General features: G+C 40.9%; 1 long non-coding RNA gene across 2 annotated transcripts in view; it reads left to right on the top strand.

Moving 5' to 3' along the window:
- Positions 1 to 207: 207 nt before the first annotated feature.
- Positions 208 to 7,351, top strand: part of LOC119466802 — a 15,333-nt gene continuing 8,189 nt past the window's right edge. The window contains exons 1-3 of one of the 2 annotated variants that reach the window (XR_005195282.1): positions 208 to 544; positions 3,416 to 3,611; positions 5,205 to 5,239. This is a non-coding gene — a long non-coding RNA (uncharacterized LOC119466802). Of the gene's footprint in view, positions 545 to 3,415; positions 3,612 to 5,204; positions 5,240 to 7,351 lie in introns of those variants that run through there. The other variant, XR_005195283.1, reaches the window with a different exon arrangement.

The raw sequence follows: 7,351 nt of genomic DNA, 5'->3' as shown, positions 1-7,351 counted from the left end.
CATAAATGGGCATCACTCCATGAAAACACAACATCATTTGTTGAATGTAAAATAGACTAGAATTTCAGACCTGGAAACATTTCCCTTGAAGCATCAAAATAATTGAATACTGTAATGGCTCAGCACCTGGTTTAAAGTTATAATACCAGGATTTACATTATTCTTAGCCACAGGCATATTTTTCACCAGCTTTTAACAACCCGCCTCCTTTTCCCCTTCCCTCCCACACAATAACTGGATGACTTGTCCAGATCTTAGGCAACAATTCTCTTAGCACATCAGCTCCTGGAAACAAATGCACTTAACCAGAAAAATAGGGACATCGACCAGCAAAGACGCATCCTTAGTTAACAGAGCCTGAAATTACTAGAATCTGTAAAGTACAGTGAGGAAAAGAAGTTTCACCTGCCTGCACCATCAGTCGTTGACTCTCCATCTGACTTGGAGGGACTCTGAGGGACCGACCTGAGCCTGAGAAGAGATTCCCCTTCAAGAACACACTGGGAACTCACGAACCGCCTTCTCCGTGGTGCAGAGCGCAGAGGTAATTACATAATTGTCTGTTCCATTACTTTATTCAAGAGTCACAATCTCAAATTCCAACAACCGCCAGAGAAATGGCATCAGTGAATGAAGTAAGTCATTTTAGGGACTTCAATTAATGGAAAGGGTTGTGTCCCAATAGAGATGAGCCTGGACTCATACAGTCAACTGTTTCTATGCTGGCATGTCCCACTGTTTATTGATTTTCCACATTTTCAAGGCAGCAGGAAATGTCATTTTTAATACTTTTATTTTTGGCTTTACAGAATTACTGCAAAGATAGTGCAGAATTCCCGTAAAACCAATGGGGACACCAAGTGCCCCTATTATTGACATCTTCCATTAGTATGGTATATTATTATTAATTATTATGCATTAGTATAATTATTATTATTCATTAATATAGTATATTATTAATTATTATGCATATGTATAACACTATACTTATGTATAGTGCTATACTAATGAATAGTATGTTTAATATACATTATTCATTACTATTAACATTAGTAATAATTACACAGTCATGTATAATAATACGCACTAATAATACATATACATATGTATAGTATTATACATTGCTATTAGTATTAGCAATAATTACTATGAATTAGTATGGCATATTATTAGCATGGTGTATTTATTATTATTAACTGAAGCCCATATTTTAGCCAAAAGTATACATGGTAAATGTTCTGGTATTTAAATACTGATCTCTGTGATAGGCAGAATAATTGATTCCCCAATACACAGGCAGAATAATTGGTCTCCAAACATTCAAAGATGTTCTAATCTTTGGGACCTAAGAATAGGCTACCTTACATGGCAAAAGAGACTGTGAAGATGTTACTGAGATCAGGGTTAATCTAACTGAGAGACAGGGAGCTTGCTTGGACTACCCTGGTGGATCCACTGGAATCACAGGTCATTATTTTAAGGAGACAGGAGGGTCACAGTGAGAGGAGCTGTGATGAAGGCAGCAAAGAGAGGAGTGATGTGGCCATGAGCCAAGGAACACTGGCAGCTTCTGGCAGCAGAAAACGGCCAGGAGACGGATTCTACCCGAGAGCCTCACAAGAAATAGGGCCCCAAAGACACCTTCCTTTAGCCCAGTGAGACCCACCTTAGGTTTCTGAACTGGCGGGTAATACATGTGTGCTGTTGTAAGACTAGGCTAGTGGTAATTTTTTGCTGTAGCAAAAGGAGCTAATACAGGCATCAATTCAATGAGAAAGAAAACACTCTTTTCCATCAAACAGAGACTCAACTGCTAGGCTGCCACTGTGCAGAGAGTGCATGTCTGCTGTGTGACACTAGTCTCAAAGGGGACTGAGACTGTTCCCCCTCTGCATCTCAGACCTTAAAACAGCACCCGACACAGAGAAAAGCCTCAATATATATGGATTAAAGTAATGCTTTTTAGCCCATGAAAAAATACTGTATCAATGGATGATGTCTTTGTACAAGGAATGACATGCATTCTTTATTCTTTGGCAAGAAGTGTAAGAAATATCAACTCTATCTCTGTTCATTTAGGGCTTCTGAAGTGCTTATCCTTATTTCCAAGCAACTTAAGTTTGTCTTTGGCTTCTTTTTCTGGAACAAAATGAGATGCATACTTAACATTTTGCAGGTGAAGTATCTTTGCAGATGGGTTGACTATGCTTTTGAAAATTGTGCAAGCAGAGAGAGCACTGTTTCTGACTGCATTGTCTGTCTCTTCCATTTCAAGGGTCTAAGGAAAAAAACCTCATTGGCCTCTTTTGATTTCTCCTATTAAGATTTTAACTGTGAAGCTTTTCTTTTCCCTGGGTGGGCCCCTGGGATACGTGCCTCATCAATTGAAACGAACAAAGATAATGTTAGGCTAACAAGAGAATCATCAACACCGTTACTCCTTAAAACTCTGCAAGGGCCAGTGGGTTTCCAGCATTAGACTTCAGTTTTCCTTTACAAAGAGAAATCAAAGTCGGTATGAGAAGACCACACACACACACACAGAGCACAGAAATGGGAATCTCAGGACCAATACATTAGTTTTTTTCCAGAGAGGTTCTGATGGGAGAAAGGGCTTTTCTGCATCCTTTTCCCCGTCTTACCCCACCTGCCCGCCCTTGTCCCTTCCCCCACATGAACACGTGGTAGACCTACCTATGGCACACCACTGCCTATGTTTTCCGTTTCCTCTTTGACACCTGCACACTGGCAAGGAAGGCATAGCCCATGCCATCTGGGGTAATTACAGCTTGGGCATTTTCCTCCAAGTCTCATGTTGAAACGTGACCCCTAATGCTGGAGGCGGCGTCTGGGTTCGAATCCTGGCGGCAGATCCCTCAGGAACGGCGCCATTTTCTTGGTGATGGTTGAGCGGGGCCTGGCCTCCCCCTCTCGCTCTCCCACTGCCTCGCTCCTTCTCGCTCTGGCGCCCACCCTGCCCGTGTGAGGCGCTGGCTCGCTTCGCCTTCCGACAGGACTGGAAGCGTCCTGAGGCCAGCACCAGAAGCCAATGCTGGTACCGCGCTTCACGTGCGGCCTGCGGCACTGTGAGGCAACTAAACCGCTTTCCTCACAGATGGCCCAGCCTCCGCCGATATTCCGTTTCAGTGGTGTAGACACGGCTTCACACACTGTACTGAGCGCATTCCGCGAGGGCTGCCCACGGGAGACCGACTCCCCCGCACAGCCCCGCGTCCCGCGCTGGTGCTGCGGGCGCGTCCCTCTCGCGAGACTCCTGCGTGAACACGGCCTGCCCCGCCCCCGGAGTTAAATCCCGTGGACCTTGCTCTCCCTAGATCTTCCAGAGCCAGCTCAGGTGGGCGTGGCCAGCAAGGCTGACAATCACGGAAACGGCGCTCTCTACTGCCACCTTCAGGAGAATCCCGGCCCCGGCGTCTGGTTCTCGCGATACCCGGCTGCGGCCGCGGGCTTTCCACCCCTCCACGGCCTCCGTTTTTTTTCCACCTTCATGCGCGGAAACGATCCGACCCGCCTATCCGTATTGGGAGTGCATGGGGACTCCCCTGAAGTCCTGCAAGGTCTTGACTGCAGGTTCGCAGGAAGCGGTAGATGTGACTAGTGAGGATTCATTCATGTTTCATCAATCAAGCCGGATTCCACTGATGATCTGGGTTCAGGACTGTGGCATGGCAGGCCGTGCGTTCCGGCCGTGCATTCTGCCCACGCTCAGGCCACATTTCAGCCCTGACTTCTGCTACCTGGGTGAGCTGGGCTGAGTTACAGATCCTTTGCACTTCAGTTTTCTCCCCTCTGAAATAAGCGCTACAGTGGCATTGCCCTCAGAATTGTTTTGCAAGGAATTCAATGAGTGTCTTGCATCATGTGTGCAAGACACACAATTGGGCTTAGAAAAAAATAAGTAATAATAATTCTGCTACTACGTTTATAGAAGGGCTCAGGGTGACTCCGAGCTGTGTGTTAACCACTGTAATTATTGCTACTAATAATATTTTTAAAGATTTGTTTAATTATTCCTTTATGAACACAGCAAGGCCCCCTTATTTGGGGTTTAGCTTTTACTGGAATTAGTTACCACAGTTCAAAAATGGTAAGGTATTTTAAGAGAGAGAGAAACCACATTCATAAAACTCGTGTTACAGTATATTGTTATAATTATTCTATTTTACTGTTGTTATTGTTAGTCTGTTATGGTGCTTAATTTATACTTTTACAATTTTAATTTTTTGTAGAGATAGGGTCTCACTCTGTTGCCCAGGCTGGTCTCAAACTGCTGGCCCCAAGCAACCTTCTTGTCTCTGCCTCCCAAAACACTGGAATTACAGACAGCCACCATATCCAACTTCCTAATTTATAAATTAAACTTTATCATAGTTATATATGTATAGGAAACATACAATATAAGTAAGGTTCATACTATCTGCAGTTTCACCCATACGCTGAGGGTCTCAAACTGTATCTTCTGCAGATAAGGGAGCATGACTGTGTACACATGTATGTGCCTCCATATGAATATACACATATAGATGTGGGAGTAGGTGGGGGCGGATATAGATATAGGGGCATACAGAGACAGACCCAGAGATGTAGTTTTCCTCTTTAAAAAGCAAGCACTTAGGGGAAAACAGGACTAACAAACTGGAACATAGATCTGAGGAAATTGCCTGAAACACAACACAGAGGGACAAAGCCCTGAAAAATATTCCACGGAAGTTAAGAGACATGAAGGGTAAAACAGGCAGGCATTCCGTAAGGAGAGAGAATAAGAATGAAGAGGAGCAGCATTTGAGGAGCTGAATCTAAGCATCATCTAAAATTCATTTTTTAAAATGCATCTTCAGATTTACGAATTACATCAAAACCCCAAGCAGAATTTTTCTAAGCCCATGTCTAGATAGCACTTGGTGAGTAAATTCAAGCAAGCTTTAAAAATATAGAATAGTGAAAATCATTTAAAATATGATAAATTTAATGATTTAATTTAAAAATATTAAAAATCAAATGATGCTAAAGTTTCAAGTAATAATAATATATAATTATAATAATTGGGCATTGTATATTTTAAGTTTATGGTGGTTAAGTACATATAATTTGAAATTATGCTACAGTGCCCTAATATTTAGATTTAAAAAATCAAGCATAGTACAAAAGTCATTTAAATATACAATTATATATGTCCTTTTCAGGGACAGGGATGGAGCTGGAAGCCATTATCCTCAGCAAACTAATGCAGAAACAGAAAACCAAACACCCATTTTCTCACTTATAAGTGGGAGCTAAATGATGAGAACACATGGATAAATGGGGGAACAACACATACAGGGGTTTGTTGGAGGGGGAGAGATGGGGGAGGAAGAGCATCAGGAAGAATAGTTAATGGATGCTGGGCTTAATACCTTGGTGATGGCTGATCTGTGCAGGAGACCACCATGGCACACGTTTACCTATGTAATAAATCTGCACATCCTGATTTCATCCCAGGAACCTAACATGAAAGTTGAAGAAAAAAAATACAATGATATGGACAGAATACAAGAAAACTAAGAGAAGAATTGTGTACAATAAATACCAGCCAGGGAAAACCTGATAAAGTTTTATTAAACACCAGAGAAAATAGTATTCCAGGCAAAAATGTTCTGGGATACAAATAGAGTACTAAATAATGATGTAAGTAACAACCTACAAGTTTGTGAGAAGTCCAAAATTCTAATTAACTAAGAATGTAATTTAAATGTAAGTTGCTATATGTATTGTCAGAAATATTAGGTGAATTTAACAAATAATTTATAAAAGTAGAAAGGTTTATCATACCTTACCTGGAAGTTGATGTGCCAAACAAATGTAAATGAGTAAGAATAAGCAATAGTTGAGCAAATTTAAACTAAAGGACTTATATAAAACCAGTTCCCTTAAATGAAAAAGTATGCATTTCCTCTAAACACAAAATAGCATTTCTAATGAGATAAAAAAAAAAACAACTTTAAACAGTTAATATAAAACAAAACATTTTTTGAGCAGTAGATTTCATTCCTACAAATTCTTTTTAGATATTTATTTATCTAACTTCTATTTTAATTCAGGAGTGCATATGCTGGCTTACGATGTAAGTAAAGTTGTATCACGAGGGCTTGTTGTATAGATTATTTTATCACACAGGTATTAAGCCTAGTAGCCATTAATAGTTTTTCCTGATTCTCTCCCTCCTCCCATCCTTCACCCTGTGGTAGGCCAAAAAGTGTGTTGTTCTCCTCTATGAAGACACTTTTTATTCAAGACAGAGTCTCACTCTGTCACCCAGGCTACAGTGCAATGGCACAATGTTGATTCATTGCAGCCTCAACCACCTGGACTCAGGTGATCCTCCCACCTCAGCCTCCCAAGTGGCTGGGATTACAGGCCAATGCCATCACACCGGGCTAATTCTGTACTTTTTGTAGAGATGGGGTTTTGCTATATTGCCCAAGCTGGTCTTGAACTCCTAGGCTCGAATGATCCCCCTGCCTCAAACCTCCCAAAGTGCTGAAAACACACTTTAAAAGTAAACCAAACCTTCATAGATTTGGAATTTATATAAAAGAGGAAACTACAGTACAAAGTAGAAACATTTAGAGTTGAGCCACAATGAAAACAAGGCCTATAGATCCTGAGACAGGCACAGAAACAGCGTGTAGAGGACACATCACCTTACATGCATTCTGGAAGTGAGAATTTAAAAAAATAGAACAAAAGAGCAACCTTGGGTAGAAAAACGAAAACAACTGGAAATAGAGAAATTAGTTCAAAGGAAATCACAGGAGCAACTGAGAGAACAAATAAAACCAACATGAAATCTTCGAAGAAACCAAGGAAACAGTGAAACCATTTGAATGATTGACCAAAAGAAAATGTGTGTGTGTGTTTGTGTGTGTGCCTGTGTGCATGTGTGTGTTTAATAATAAAGGTAAAGACACGAGAAGAGATGGCTGTAGATAAATTAGCTTCTTTGGAGAAAATCAGAGAGAGTTTTCCTCCTCATTCTTGAACTTCCTTCTCAGCTTCAGTAAGAATGGTGACTCTCTTGCTGGGCACGTGGAAAGGAATTACACTTCAGTTTCATTCAGCCCTTTAAAAAAAAAATAAGTAACCCTATATGATAGACAAAACTAATAAAATGTGTGGCATTAGGGAATGATTGAGATCACATCTGACATTAGGAAAGTAATTAATTGTTAGAAAAATATGCTAACACTGGCCTCTGAAAACTTATCTCTGTTGTAAGAACCTATAAAAACGAGGGTAATGTCAAAACGTCTGAGCCAGCATTAATGAATTAATGAGGTTTTTTTTTTCTTTT

Source organism: Cebus imitator, unplaced genomic scaffold, assembly GCF_001604975.1.
Source record: "Cebus imitator isolate Cc_AM_T3 unplaced genomic scaffold, Cebus_imitator-1.0 Scaffold230, whole genome shotgun sequence".
Lineage (NCBI taxonomy): Eukaryota > Metazoa > Chordata > Mammalia > Primates > Cebidae > Cebus > Cebus imitator.
The sequence above is the reverse complement of the archived record's forward strand: the minus strand, read 5'-3'. Positions and strand labels throughout refer to the sequence as shown.